Genomic DNA, 14,269 nt, shown 5'->3' on the forward strand with positions numbered 1-14,269 from the left:
AGAGAGAGAGAGAGAGACGAGGAAAACAAACAAGCATGCAAGTGGAAATTATCGCGGCCGGGAAAATTATCGAGCTCATTTTTTTTATTGTGCGATTAATTGATTTATTGACTATTGCGACAGGCCTAGATATCAATAAAAAATGTGTTCGATAAAAACGTTAGAACATTTTTTTTCTTCATCAGAAGAAACCAGAACAAAGGCACTCGTTTGTTGTCATGTACCAGTATCACTTTTGGTTGCACCATATCTTTGTCTCGTGTTTCTTCAGAGCCGGCGTGGAGTGATAAGAGGAAGGAAATTGTCGATAAAACAGGAAAACAAGTCAGCTCACCAGTATGGCAGTTTTTTGGATTGTATATGTTTGAACGTAGTCAGACCAATGTCGTCTGCAAATTATGCAAGACCGTCGTCCCGACGAAGACTGGTAATACCACAAACTTGTTTTACCACCTTAGCCGCGCTCACCCTTTGGAGCACAGCCGTATTCACCAGCAACGTCCAACAACATCTGCAACACCGCACAAGCAGCAGACCACCATGGAGAGGTACTGTGCATCAGTGCCGCATGATAAATCATCTAAACAAAGACATAACGGAGGCAGTGGCATATCATATAGCCAAAGACATGCTTCCGCTGAGCACTGTTGAGAAGCCAAGTTATAAAAATCTCATACACTTGACGCACGCTTTGTTCTTCCTGGCCGAAAGTACTTAGACTGCCATTCCCAAGCTGTATGTAATGTGCAAAGAATCTGTGCAGCAAGAAATATTGTCAGGCAAGTACTTTGCAACAACCTCTGACTTGTGGTCAAGCCATACTTCTGAGCCATACATTAGCTTGACCATTCACTTCATAGACAATGAATGGGTTTTGAAAACCCATTGCCTTGAGACTGCATATTTCCCCGAAGACCACACTGGAGAAGTTATAGCAGAAGGCTTGAAGGAGGCACTGTTGTCCTGGAGTCTGATTGAAGACAAAATGGTGTGCATCATCACCACAGACAGCGGGGCAAATGTAGCGAAGGCGACTTCACTGAACAACTGGACACGGCTGCAGTGTTTGGCATCGTTTGCACTCTGCTATTGGTGAGTACTATTGTCTTTTTAATGCTCGTCATCCATGTTGATTCCTATGTTGATTCTATTAGCCAATACATTGAGATTATATTATTATCTAAAGCAGCTTTACACACTGACATGACTGTGTGTGTGTGTGTGTCTGATCTATTATCAGTTATTAACGCTGGCATTGTTTTTCTGCAGGTGCTGCAGGAAAGGATAAAAGAGCGGAAAGGGCTGTAGGTGAGCAAGAAAGTGGTCTCTGTCTTTTCTTACTTATGGAAGAAAAAGAGTGCGCTCTCTAAAGCACAGCAACGTCTCAATCTTCCCACACACCAATTCACACAAAAAAGGTATCTTATGCCTGCCTCAATAGCTGTTTGCATCCAAAGTTGCGAGTTTAACTTGTGCGTAAAATATATAAAATATTGCATAAAAAAATGCAAATAAGGCAGTGTTTCCATTGAGTCAGTCAAAGAGAAGAAAATTATCACTTCCTGATAAACTGGTACTGATTATCACTAGGAAAAGTAAAAGAAGCCACTGTATTTAATATCCCAAAATGCACATAAAAATAGGTGGATGGAAACATAGCTAAAGTATGTCTTGTGCTTGACTCAGTTTTCAAATAAAGTTTTTTTTATTTATTTTTTATTAATAAAACAAACTCAACCCACAACACACATTACAGAAATGTCCTTTCTTCAGAAACTTTCAAAAAGAAACGGCAAAGACTGTTAAACACCTCTGAATTGGCTTTATACCATTTTAATCTAAACTTAATTTAAGTTAATTTTATTTAACAATGTGTAAGCTATCAAGCTTCAGTACATTTATCAGTGAACATAAACAGCACAAATGCACCAGTGTTACCTCACTGCATTTTTTTCAGTCCATCAATCTTAGCTGTGCAGCTCTCCCCAACCATTAAACCTTGATAATAAAAAAAAAAAGTTGGATAACCTCATAGCTCTTTGGGACAGTCATTGTTCAAAGCATAAAGGAGTCCAAACAGTGTGGCAAAGGCATTTAGGACATCTTCTAGATCCAAAACCACAATCTCCCCTTCCAGTATCACAGCCACATCCACGATATCATCTGGGAAGGCACTATCATGTCTGAGGTCCTCACTCACGGTCAAGATGCCCTACATTAACTAGTGTTGTTTTGGCAGCCTGTTTTAATTTTAGTTTTAGTCACATTCATACTCTTTTTAGTCTGTGTATTTAATTACCTAATAAAAAAATACAGTTTAGATTTCAGAAAGTGTTTAACAGTTGAAACAAGAACAACATTTATTAATGATAATGATTATTAGATATTGTGCTGAAACTTTACTTGAAGCCTTTATGTATAATGCATTATAAAGATATTCATAATGTAGATTATAATGCCTTCTATATTTTCATTAATAATTGTAACCAAAGTTAAAATGCATTATAATATTTGCTAATTCCTTGTTGCATCTGAAATTGGTTGTTTGTCGTGAGTTTTAATGTATTATAATTTCTAAAGGTGTAACAATGAATAGATAATATTATAATGTGTTATAACTGTGGTTACAATTATTCACGAGATCATACATGCATTATAATGTGTATAACAATTCATAATTAATGCATTAATACTTTTATAATGCATTGTGTATAAAGGCTTTAAGTGTGACTGATATTGTTTAATAATTATTTAATCTAAATCAATGATATTGTCATGTTTATACATTCAGAAGAACGGCATTATTCCTTTCAACAACAAAATCAAAACATATTTCCATAAAGCGTCTCACTATGAGTTTATTGAGTTTATTACAGGTTTGTTTTCCTTCATTTATTTCTACACTGAGTTCATATATAGTTCATCTTTTATTGTAGATATCATACATGGAGAAAAGAGATTTGACATCAGAATGTAAATGTTGTACTTTCTGTAGTTCAGTCAATGATACTGAATCTCTTTTGCTCATGTTGTGATTATAATTCAGTGCTTTATAATACAAACACAATTTATGTGTGACTTTTCATTTTGAGTTGAATATCTCAGTCAAATGTAAGAACTTTATGTCCTGAGTTAAAAACTGCTGTAATGAAATCAGTCGGTGTATTACAATGTTGAGTTTGATTGATGAGGTTTGATGTAAATGTATATAGTGATTGTGTAGTTTGTATATTGTATATATATCAGCTGTAGTGATGTTGAAGGACATGAAGGATCAGATTGAGATTGTGATTTGTCCTGCTGTTGAAATGCTGTGAATGAAAGTGCAGTGTGTGTTCTTTGTGTTTGTGAATGTGTTGTGTTTGTCTCCTGCAGCTGGTCCCACAGTGAAGCCCTCAGTGTCTCTGCTGCCGCCCTCTTCTCTGCAGATCTCTGGAGGCTCAGCCGCACTGCTCTGCCTGCTCAGCTCTTACTCTCCACAGGGGGCGCTGGTGAGCTGGACACTGGACGGGTCAGAGGTCACCGAGGGGGTTCTGACCAGCGCAGAGAGCCAGCAGAACGGCCGCTACAGCCGCAGTAGCGTCCTGACCCTCAGCAAAGCACGCTGGGAAGCGGGAGAGGTGTACGTCTGCAGAGTAACACATGATGGAGCTCCTCATGAGGTCTCGTTCCACAAGAGCTCTGAGTGCTGATGTTTCTCTCCTGAAGATGAGCCGTATCTGAGTGTCCTGTGTCAGGCAGGATTCACATGAGTCTAGTGCTGCAGCTGTAGTGATTTACAACTCAATACTGAAAGAGAGCTCGCATGTGTCAAAGCACTGTGTGATCTTTCAATCTGCTGTGTTTGCTGCAACATTCAATAAAGCTTCTCAACAAGTTCACTTTGTGTCTGACAACATCATTCAACTAACAGATGAAGATGCAGGTGCTTTTCAGAAGGTTGATCAGTAGCAGTAAATCAGTCAAATAAAGCTCTTGGGGTTTGAACATGGTCTCTGGAGACAGAGCTGCTCTATTCCAACCCGTTCTCACTCCCAAGGCGTCAAATTCCGACGCATGGTCAAGTGCTTTTCGCGTCACAATAAAGACGCTAAAGGCACCCCTAGGCGTCACTATATCGACACGCTGAGTGCTCCATTCATTTAAATGAGAAACCTTTGGCGTCAGAAACAGACGCGTTGGGCATGGGAAAGTCATGATTATCATATATTGGGTTATGATTTTGCCATTATGACATGTTGGACTGTGATTCTCAATTTAATCAGCCAGCATCATTTTATTTACGCTATCTAGACACGTTTTAACATGTAACCCAACCCCATTCCATCCCTAAACCTACCCATTTGTGTGGTATAAAACACAGATATAACAGGCAGAGTCGACTGCATGTACAATTTATTCAAAAAGTACAAATATTCCAAATATTCCGAGGCCAAGCGATTGATTTGTGTAAAGGAAATCCCCAAAAGCGATCAGCATCTCCATCCGCAGAAGATCACGAACACATTAAATTTCAAATATTGCCGCCCGTTACGTCAGTTTTCATAGTGAAATTGTATTGGCTCTCGTAAGTCTCATGACCAATTGTGTCATTACGTCAGCTTTGATTGTAAAATGTCATTGGTTCTCGTGTGTCTTGTGACCGAATGCGTCATGCTAAAGAGGCGTGTGTATTATTTGAATGAGATATGAATGAGTGCGTTCACGGAGCGGCGGGATCATAATCTCAGCGATTAAAACATTAAGATCAACTCTGTTCTTTACATAAAGACATCGTGGGACTTCAGAAGACTTGGAATGCAACATGAGTTAATACTTTTATACTGTTTTGGGTCAGTTTTTGCAATAAATAGATGTGACTGTACTTGTATTTGCCTGTTACGTGTTTTATATTGTTTAGAAGTGGGTAGGTTTAGGGTAGGAGTTGGGTTAGCAGCTCCAATATATAAAAGTAACCTTTAAATATGAATAAAATATGAATAAAATCATGTCTGCTTTTACATATGCAAAGAATAACATGCGTCTTGATCTGACGCATTGGGTAAACAACTGAAATGAATGGAGCACCCAGCGCGTCGATATAGTGATGCCTAGGGGTGACTTTAGCGTCTTCGATGTGACGCGGAAGGCACTTGACCATGCTTCGGAATTTGACGCCTTGGGAGTGAGAATGGGTTGTCTATTCTGAGAGGATCACAATCACTCCACCCTGACAATGCAAATGGGATTTTCAGTCTCACTCTTTGATTGGTTACAGGATCTGGACTGGAACAGACCACTTTCACTTCTGCTACACATTTACATGCGGAAGAAGGTGATGAACTTTAATATAGAAAAATATGATCCCAAATCAATAATCAGCTGTTCTGACAGTAATTACAGTTAAAAGTATGAATATGGTTTAAATATGTGTATACTCCCATGCTACAGCCATTTGTTGCCATGGCAAATAATCCCATCAAGTTTTTCCCAGGAGGCATTTTCACACCTCTAAACAGCTTTGCCTTCCACCCCCTATTGGTCCTTCATCTCAAACTGGATTGGTTGTTTTTTTTTAAACCACTCCCAAAACCCAGACTGCTATTGGAGGACAGGACACATCGAAAACCCAGTCAAGTGACTTTATTGGTTACTTCTAAGGCTAAGGGTGGGCTAGGTTTTGTAGCATAGGGACTTGATTGGTTATAGGCCAGCTATGCAGATTTTGCTCATTAATATATAATATATAAAAAGTAATCCCCTCTCCCTCCCAAAAGAAAAATACACACAAAACAATTTGAGAAAGTCTGAAATATTTATTAAAAAGGTATAATAAAAAAAAACATTCTTAACAGCATTATAAACGAATATTAAAACAATGGTGAAACAAAAACAAGTGAACTAAATGTATTTAAAAGGGATGAAAATGTAAAGGAACAAATGTAAAAATATAAACAGTCCAAAGAACATAAATAGGTAACACTTTATAATAACTACACGCTATGAAGCATTAGTAAATAGTTAATTCATCATTTATAAAGCATTAATTGGTAGTTTATAAATAACGCTATAAATGCTTTATTCTTGATTTATAAGCACATCTATAATGTGTTCAATAATTGTATTTTCACACTTTATAAATTATCAATTTATCATTTCTATATTAAGTATTACATTATTTACAAACCAGTTATTTAGGAGTTGTCAGTGGTTCATCAGATCATTTAGAAAGTGTAAGCAAATGATTAATAAACTATTGAAATATGCATTTATACATCTTGTTATTTAGACATATAATAATAGTTACTCAGTGTGTTAATACATGCTTTATTTACATGTATTCCTACTATAATTCATGATTAATTCAGGTAGTTATAAAACATTTAGTAGTTGTCAGTTAACTATTTCTGTGAGCTCATCTAAAGTGAGGACTATTTATGCCTCGTAAAGCTTTTACAGAGGAGATTTAAAGGCAATGTTAATTGCAGTAATGTTAATGATAAGCATTTCAACATTTCATTAATAAATTCTGTATAAATAGCATCTATATTTTTATGTTAGTAAGTGGTGTTTAAAATCACATGCATAAAATCACACGCATAATGAGCTGGTGAGTTTATGGTGAGATGAAAAACTTTCTTCAAAAGCAAAATTAATTTCCTATTATCACTGTAAAGCTGCTTTGAAGCATCTGTGTTGTAAAAGCGCTGTATAAATGAAGGTGACTTGACTTGATGTGTTGCGGACCGGTTGTTATGAGCCGCTTTGAGCCAGAAAATCCAGGGCCACTTTTTTGCCCCAGTCCACCCCTGACCCCAATAATGGCATCTTCCTGAAAGAAGTCGAGCTTTTGGCCAAATCTGATCTGGTCTTAAAGCCACATATAGATAGGGCAGAGAGTGGAGCAGGAAACATGACAACATATAAGAAAAAAACATACAAAATGAACTGATAAGTGCTATCAGTGGAGAGATCATGGATGCAACTGTAGGTGAGATCCAACTGTGCAAATACTTCTCCATTATACTGGATCGCACCCCTGACATACGCCACACAGAGCCATCGGTTGTCATTAGGACTGTCAGTGGAGGACAAGCCACAAGTGAAGGAGCACTTCATGTGTGTGTGTGTTTGTGTGTGTGTGTGTGTGTGTGCCCTGTCTGTTTCAGGTGTGGAACGTGATTGGAGGAACCGCCTGTCAGTCGGCTGGCGTCTGGAATTGTGCCTGTCACTGATCGTTTATGAATGGCTCTAACTTCAATGGCGACACTCAGAGAGACTCATACTCTGTGCTGGGAGAGTGCTCGCTCTGTGAAGACGGTTTTCTCGTTCGAGAGACTGATCGATGTCTGGGGTTCACTGCTTTTATGATCTGGCAGTCGGATCAGTTCTCTGTGTGGTTTGTGCTTGTGTGTCTGTGCGCTCGATACATGCTTGAGGTGCATCAGTAAATGTGTGTGACCGCTGTTTTCATGAACCTTAATCTCAGTCTCCGTCCAGCGCTGTGTAAACCGGTGGGAGAGGTTGTGAGTCAGGTAAGCAGGTCGTGACCTATGATTCAATGAATGTATTAGCACTAGGATTAGCAGAGCTGCTTATTGTGCATGTTTTTGTTGGGTTAGTATAGTTTAGAATGGCATCTTGTACGCTGAAGATGTTTCTTTCTGCATATTTTGTTGTTAGTTTATTTCATTAACTTTAGTTAGAAGGGGTTTTGTTATATTCAGTTTTTGATTTAAGCACCGCTCTCTTGCTCCTTCCTCTCCAATAGATTGTTTTTGCTCATTCCTGTTATGTTGTATATTATATTCATTACTTCATTATTAGATTACTTTATCACTTTATTGCATTAAAATAATTAAATCGTTCAACTAAATTGTTGGTTTGCTGTTTGTTCCTCTTTCTTTTGCAATTCCCTTCCTGTCTAAACACACACATACAAAACTACTTTATGTCTAATAATATTCCTAGATAAATAACATCTAATAATGAATGAGGGACGTGACACCTGAACACAGCTTTTGAGTCACATGACAACGGGGCAAGCACGAGGGGCAAAAGGAAAGATGTTCAGACGAGATCGCTGGTGATAAACCCCAGAGCATTGTTTGTGTCGTGTGTGTTGTAGCTGATGCTGAACGAATGCTACTCGCTATTCTGGCTTCCTGTAGAAGATATTCAGCCTGTTCTCATCTTCCATCCAGAGATGGTCTGTCTTAAATAAACGATGTCAAGATCACAGTAAAGTCATGGTCATACACACATGATGTGTCTCAAAACTGGGCTTTTACAGTCATTCATGAAATTAACTGAAATTAACAATTTGTCCCATTTTAGCACAAACATGTGAATAACCTCACAGATTTCTCTGAAGTGTGCTGGAATGCTTCATGGAATAGAGGTTTTGCTTTTTGTTTATTGATTTGTAGTTTAATTCTTGTGTGATTCTTTTTCCCTCCAGATTTATTTATTATTAATTTCACCATTTATTTACTTCATATTTATGTTTACATTGATTACCACTATCCATGTTATATTATAGTAAATGGCAAATCATACGAAAGATTAGCATTTTCAGTCATTTTTGTCCGGGTTGGGGCCGCTATCTAAAATCTCGCCTGAGCCGGCCCTGCATTTGAATAATAGGCATACTTATAATAATTAATGAACAATAAACTGGATTAATGTATTTTAGCATAAAAAAATCTTAATCATCATATTTATCTTTAAACTCTTTATAAACTTTGCTCAACTCTGTCATTGTGTTGTGTGTGATGGTCCATCAGCAGCTGCAGTATCTCTCAGCTGTATCAGTGCAGTCACTGTGACGTCTGACTGACACAGGTTTTTGTACGACTCTTTATCACTGTGTGAACACATACTGACTGTTGATCACATGATAACTCTGACAGTAATAATCTCCTGTATCTTCAGTCTGGACTCCACTGATGCTCAGAGTGAAATCACTGCCATATTTAGCTCCACTGCCACTGAATCTAGATGGAGTTCCAGTATAAAGGGTTCTTATATAATAAATCAGGAGTTTAGGAGCTTCTCCAGGTTTCTGCTGATACCAAGACACACAGTCACTACAGCCAGAAATTGGCTGACTGGTTTTACAGCTGATTGTAACCGTTTCTCCTTGTTTGACGGGTTTTATTGCTGGATTCTGAGTGACTGTCACTTGTCCCCAGCTCTCTGAAATTAGACATTTATTCATTAATGGTTATTTGACTGTAAAACAAGATGTGATTGTTTATTATGTTAAAATATTATAGAAGATATTTACCCTGAATGCAGAGAGTGAGAGTCCAGATGAAGATGTTGATGGTGTTCATTGTTGTTCTTGTGTCTTGTGTGATGATGAAGATTGTGTTCTGTTCTGCTCTCAGTCATGAAGTGTTAAACTCACAGCACTATAAACACTCTCAGACTGAAGCATGTGCTGACAATGCAAAGAAGTGGGCAGGATTTACAACAGCTTGTGCTCAGAACAAACTCACACACACTAGAGTTACACAATGATCATTACATTCTGACTCATGTTATTTTTATTATTAACAATAGCCTCTTCAGAGGTTTATTTCTCTCCAGTGACACATTTATTTAATGACAAACCGTGTCTGATCATTAAGGTCAGTCTGTCTTTGGACTGTTTTTGCTGTTTGAGGATTCTTTGAGTTTTGGTCTTTATTATTCCACTTTTGGTTTGATCTGAATTTGATAACAGTATTTTAGTCAAATGTGAACTTGGCGTCCATTATTTGAGCTGTTGATATATTTTTCCTTTGAGTTAGACAGGAGCTGCACTTGTACGATTACTGGATTACCTGGATTATTTCAGACACGGATTTGTTGTCAATTATATCAGAACCAGAGCTGTTGACTTGAACGTCATCTCATCGGCTCGCCTTGTTACCTCGACGGGTACAGTCACAGTTACCTTACAGCCACAAGGCACGAGATTTTCACAATGGAAAAACAAACATGGGGAATACAGTTGAGGCGAGCTGAACTAGTAACTAATGGAAAACCACCACAATGGCGATAGCTCAAAAAACGTTAGCATCATTAACATTGGCCCACTAGACTAACGTTAGACTGTAAAAATAAGCATTAGTAGCCCGGTCAGCTTCCTTAGCTCAGGTTATTATTGCATTGATCACCGGTCAGGCTATTGTAACATTATTATGACTTCTGTTTTGCTGTCTTGTAATTGACAACAGGTGTGGGTGAAGTCTTGGATGTCTATTAAGTAAAGAATGGCAGCAAGACCACCTACATTATTAAGGCTCATGTGAGTATAACTTGCAAATACACACACACACTTACTTTGGCTCGTTCTCTCTTCCAACAGTTATTTTCTAAATTGTTTGTGCAATACCATTGTGTTGATAATATAGTCTTCACACAGACTATCTATTCAAAATTATTCTAATATTCCATAGACAGTCTGAACCGCTATAGGGAATTGACTGGCTAACATCCTTTAACTGTTTTAGATGGTGTAGCATACATACAGTATATTAAAAATATTAGCCATTTTTTTTCTTCTGTGTTGAGTGGACCATTTTCTTTGTCTCAAATTATATATGGCTGCCTGGCATACTGTATGGAATATTAAAATAATAGTAATTGGAATTTGCTGTGTAATTTACCTTTTGTAATGTTTAAATTTTTATTCCCTAGCCCAATGCCACAGCTGCTGATATCCAGAGAGAGACCCTACCCAGTACACCTTGCTTAATTGTGCAAGGTATATTCTTCCCTTTTTTGTTTAATAGCACTGTGCTGGAATTCTGCATGCCAACATCACCACTTGTGTGTGTTTATGTCGTGCAGTTTTCTAGTGCTCTTTTAGTTATCATATTGTAATGCATTTCAGGAGAGACACTATGCAGACCATGGAACGACATCAACTTGCAGTATCCTAAAGAGGCCTCAAGAACTCTTGAATTTGTCCAAAGGTATGTTTAAACTGTTTACACACTAATAAAGAAAATAGATCTATCATTCTCATATGGAAAGTCCCATTAATCACTTCCTTTTTTTCCAGTATTATTAGGCTCTATGATCTACTATATGCATTGATGTCAATAGACAGGTTTCCATCCAACTCATTTGCTCATTAAGTGCATTCGTACAAATTTGGCACACTCAAAAAAAAAAAAATTCTAATTAGAGAGCATTTCCATCAGCTCTGTTATCTCAACGAAATATCGAGTCAATCCACATAAAAAATTGTATTCACATTAGAATATTTTATGTGAATTTTTTTCCAGTCAGGATTTCTTTTTCAAATGTACATTAAAAAGTTGGATGGAGACCCAGCTATTGCCATAGTCGGACGGACAGCAGTTTAACATTACGACTTTCATTAATTAATTAATGTCAAATTTGGTGAAGTATGGTTAAGGTATTTAGCAGACACTTTTGTCCAAAGTGACATACAATATACAGTAGATGCATACATACAATGACATATATTGAAGAAAAACTATGTAAAAGCCAATGTAATTCTAAATGTTAAGTTGTTAAAGGGTTAGTTCACCCAAAAAAATTTTATCCTGTCATTAATTCCTCTTTAAAACCCGTAAGACCTTCGTTCATCTTCAGAACACAAATGAAGATATTTCTGATGAAAACCGAGAGCTCTCTGACCCCTGCATAGACAGCAATGTAACGAACACTTTCAAGGGCCAGAAAGGAAATAAAGACATCGTTAAAATAGTCCATGTGACTCCAGTGGTTAACCTTAATGTTATTAAGCCACGAAAATACTTTTTGTGCGCAATAAAACAAAAAAAATTACTTAATTCAACAATTTCTTCTAGCCTGTGTCAGACTCTTACGCTGTTCACATATTGCAAACAGTGCAGCGTTTTCAGAACGCTGGCTTACCATTGGCCGACACTGTTCACGTGAGCACCACGACGCATGTGCACAAGTCGTTCTGCCGTAGAACTAGGAAGTCTAACACAGATGAGAAGAAATTGTTCAATAAAGTCATTTTGTTTGTTTTTTGCACCTAAAAATAATTATCGTCGCTTCGTAAAATTAAGGTTGAACTACTGGAGTCACATGGAAGATTTTAATGACGTCTTTACTTCCTTTCTGGCCCTTGAAAGTGTTCGTTACATTGCTGTCTATGCAGGGGTCAGAGAGCTCTCGGTTTTCATCAGAAATATCTTCATTTGTGTTCTGAAGATGAACGAAGGTCTTATGGGTTTGGAACGACATGAGGAATTAATGACAGGATTTACATTTTTGGGTGAACTAACCCTTTAACAACTTAACATTTAGAATTACATTGGCTTTTACAATGTTTTTCTTCAATATATGTCATTGTATGTATGCATCTACTGTATATTGTGTCGCTTTGGACAAAAGCGTCTGCTAAATACCTTAACCATACTTTACGACTTTCATTAATTAATTAATGTCAAATTTTGTGATGTTAAACTGCTGTCTGTCAGACTCTTCTGTTTAAATAAATGTCCTGCAGGGGAATGAATACCAACTCTAGATAGAACAGACACTTAACGGCAATAGCTGGGTCTCCATCCAACTTTTTAATGTACATTTTAACCATTTGAAAAATAAATCCTGACTGGAAACTGTTCAAATTCACATAAAATATTCTAATGTGAAGTTGTTGTAATATATAAATTGTTAATGTTAAATACATCAAGGTAGTTTTCTTCTATCAGCAAGTAGGAATTAGGTAACTTTTTATTTTTTTACACTGTATTCATCAACAGATATGAAAACTTATGAAACTTTTTTTTCTCTCTCTCTCTCTCTCTCTCTCTCTCTCTCTCCCTCTCTCTCTCCCAGGCGGGCAGAAAAGCAGAGAAGAGACACAGGCTCAACACAACTGTCTGCACCCTCTTAAGAACTCCTGGACTTTTGAGTTGATGGGCTAGTAGTGGTGTGAGCCTTTACAGTAAACCCCCCACCTCCCCCTGATGATGGGCTCTCTGGACATCTGGAAATGAGCTGGATTCTCCCATGAGACTGTAATTTTTGTATGAAAAAAAAAGTGGATACTTTTATAAGTTTGTAATGTGTTGTTGCATAGTGTGTTAATAAAACAAAGAAAAGAGGCCATTGTATTGTTGTTAATTGCGGAAGACAGAAAATTACAGTATTTTATTGTAATATTTACAAATAACAGGAATATTTCATTGTAATTCTGTCCTGTAAAATTACAGGAAATTCCTGGCAACTGAGTTGCAGTAAATTTACAGGAAATTATAATAAATTACAGCATTTTACTGTAATAATCACAGTAGTATTGCTGTATAAATACAGTACTTTATTGTATTAAAAAACAGGAAAATTACTGTATCTTACTTGCTGTAAATTTACGGCAACTAGTTGCCAGGAATTTCCTGTAAAATTACAAAAAAAATTTAACAGTGTAGTGTCAGTGTTTGCAGGCAGGAAGACGAAGACGGGCAGATACAATTCTGAAGGAAGTTTAATGACGGAGATTCTCAGGTGAATACAGGCAGGTCGCAAACACACTATACACAACGGAGATCGGACAAACACTAAAGGCCACTACATACTCACAAGAACAGAGAAAAAAGTTCTCGCTCCAAAATCACCTCATTTTGTTCTCGCAGCTTGTTCTCGACACATCATCTGAGCAGAACTTTTTTCCTGTGGGTGTCCGAGAACTATTGTGTGATTGGTCAGAAATGTAAACGTGCTGCTGTGGGCGGAGCCTCTGAGGGCTCCCTAGAAGTTCGACACCTGCTTTTCTCGTGAAGTATGGAATGTCCTGGCCAGAACGAACTTTGTTCTTGTTCTTGCCACCTCGAGAAAACAAACACATTTCTTTGTTCTTTCAGAGTATGTAGCAAGCTTAAGGGAAACAGCAGAGCTTAAATAGGGAATAAAACGAGATAGACAAGACACAGCTGAACAGAACTAAACTAAAGAGGGTTACCATGGTGACAGAAGAGTGGCGGGAAACTGGAACAAAGGAACATGTGATCAGGAAACAAAATGACAACACATACAGGCGTGTGACATGAAAACACACTGAAAGTCCATGGACAAAACAGAACATAACTGTGACAACTAGATACTGCAAAGCGCACTGACATTTATAAAATGACCTGGACTCGAAATCAGTTCACATTAGTCCTGATTAAACAACGTCTATCTGAAATGTTAAATTATTAATAGATCCACAACATCATCCATGATCAAAGAGGTCAAAGGTCACATCAGAGGTCACAGCTCATCAAATCTATTTCTTTAAACAGTGTTATATCAG

This window comes from Gobio gobio (assembly GCF_949357685.1).
Source record: "Gobio gobio genome assembly, chromosome: 25".
In the NCBI taxonomy this organism is placed as follows: domain Eukaryota; kingdom Metazoa; phylum Chordata; class Actinopteri; order Cypriniformes; family Gobionidae; genus Gobio; species Gobio gobio.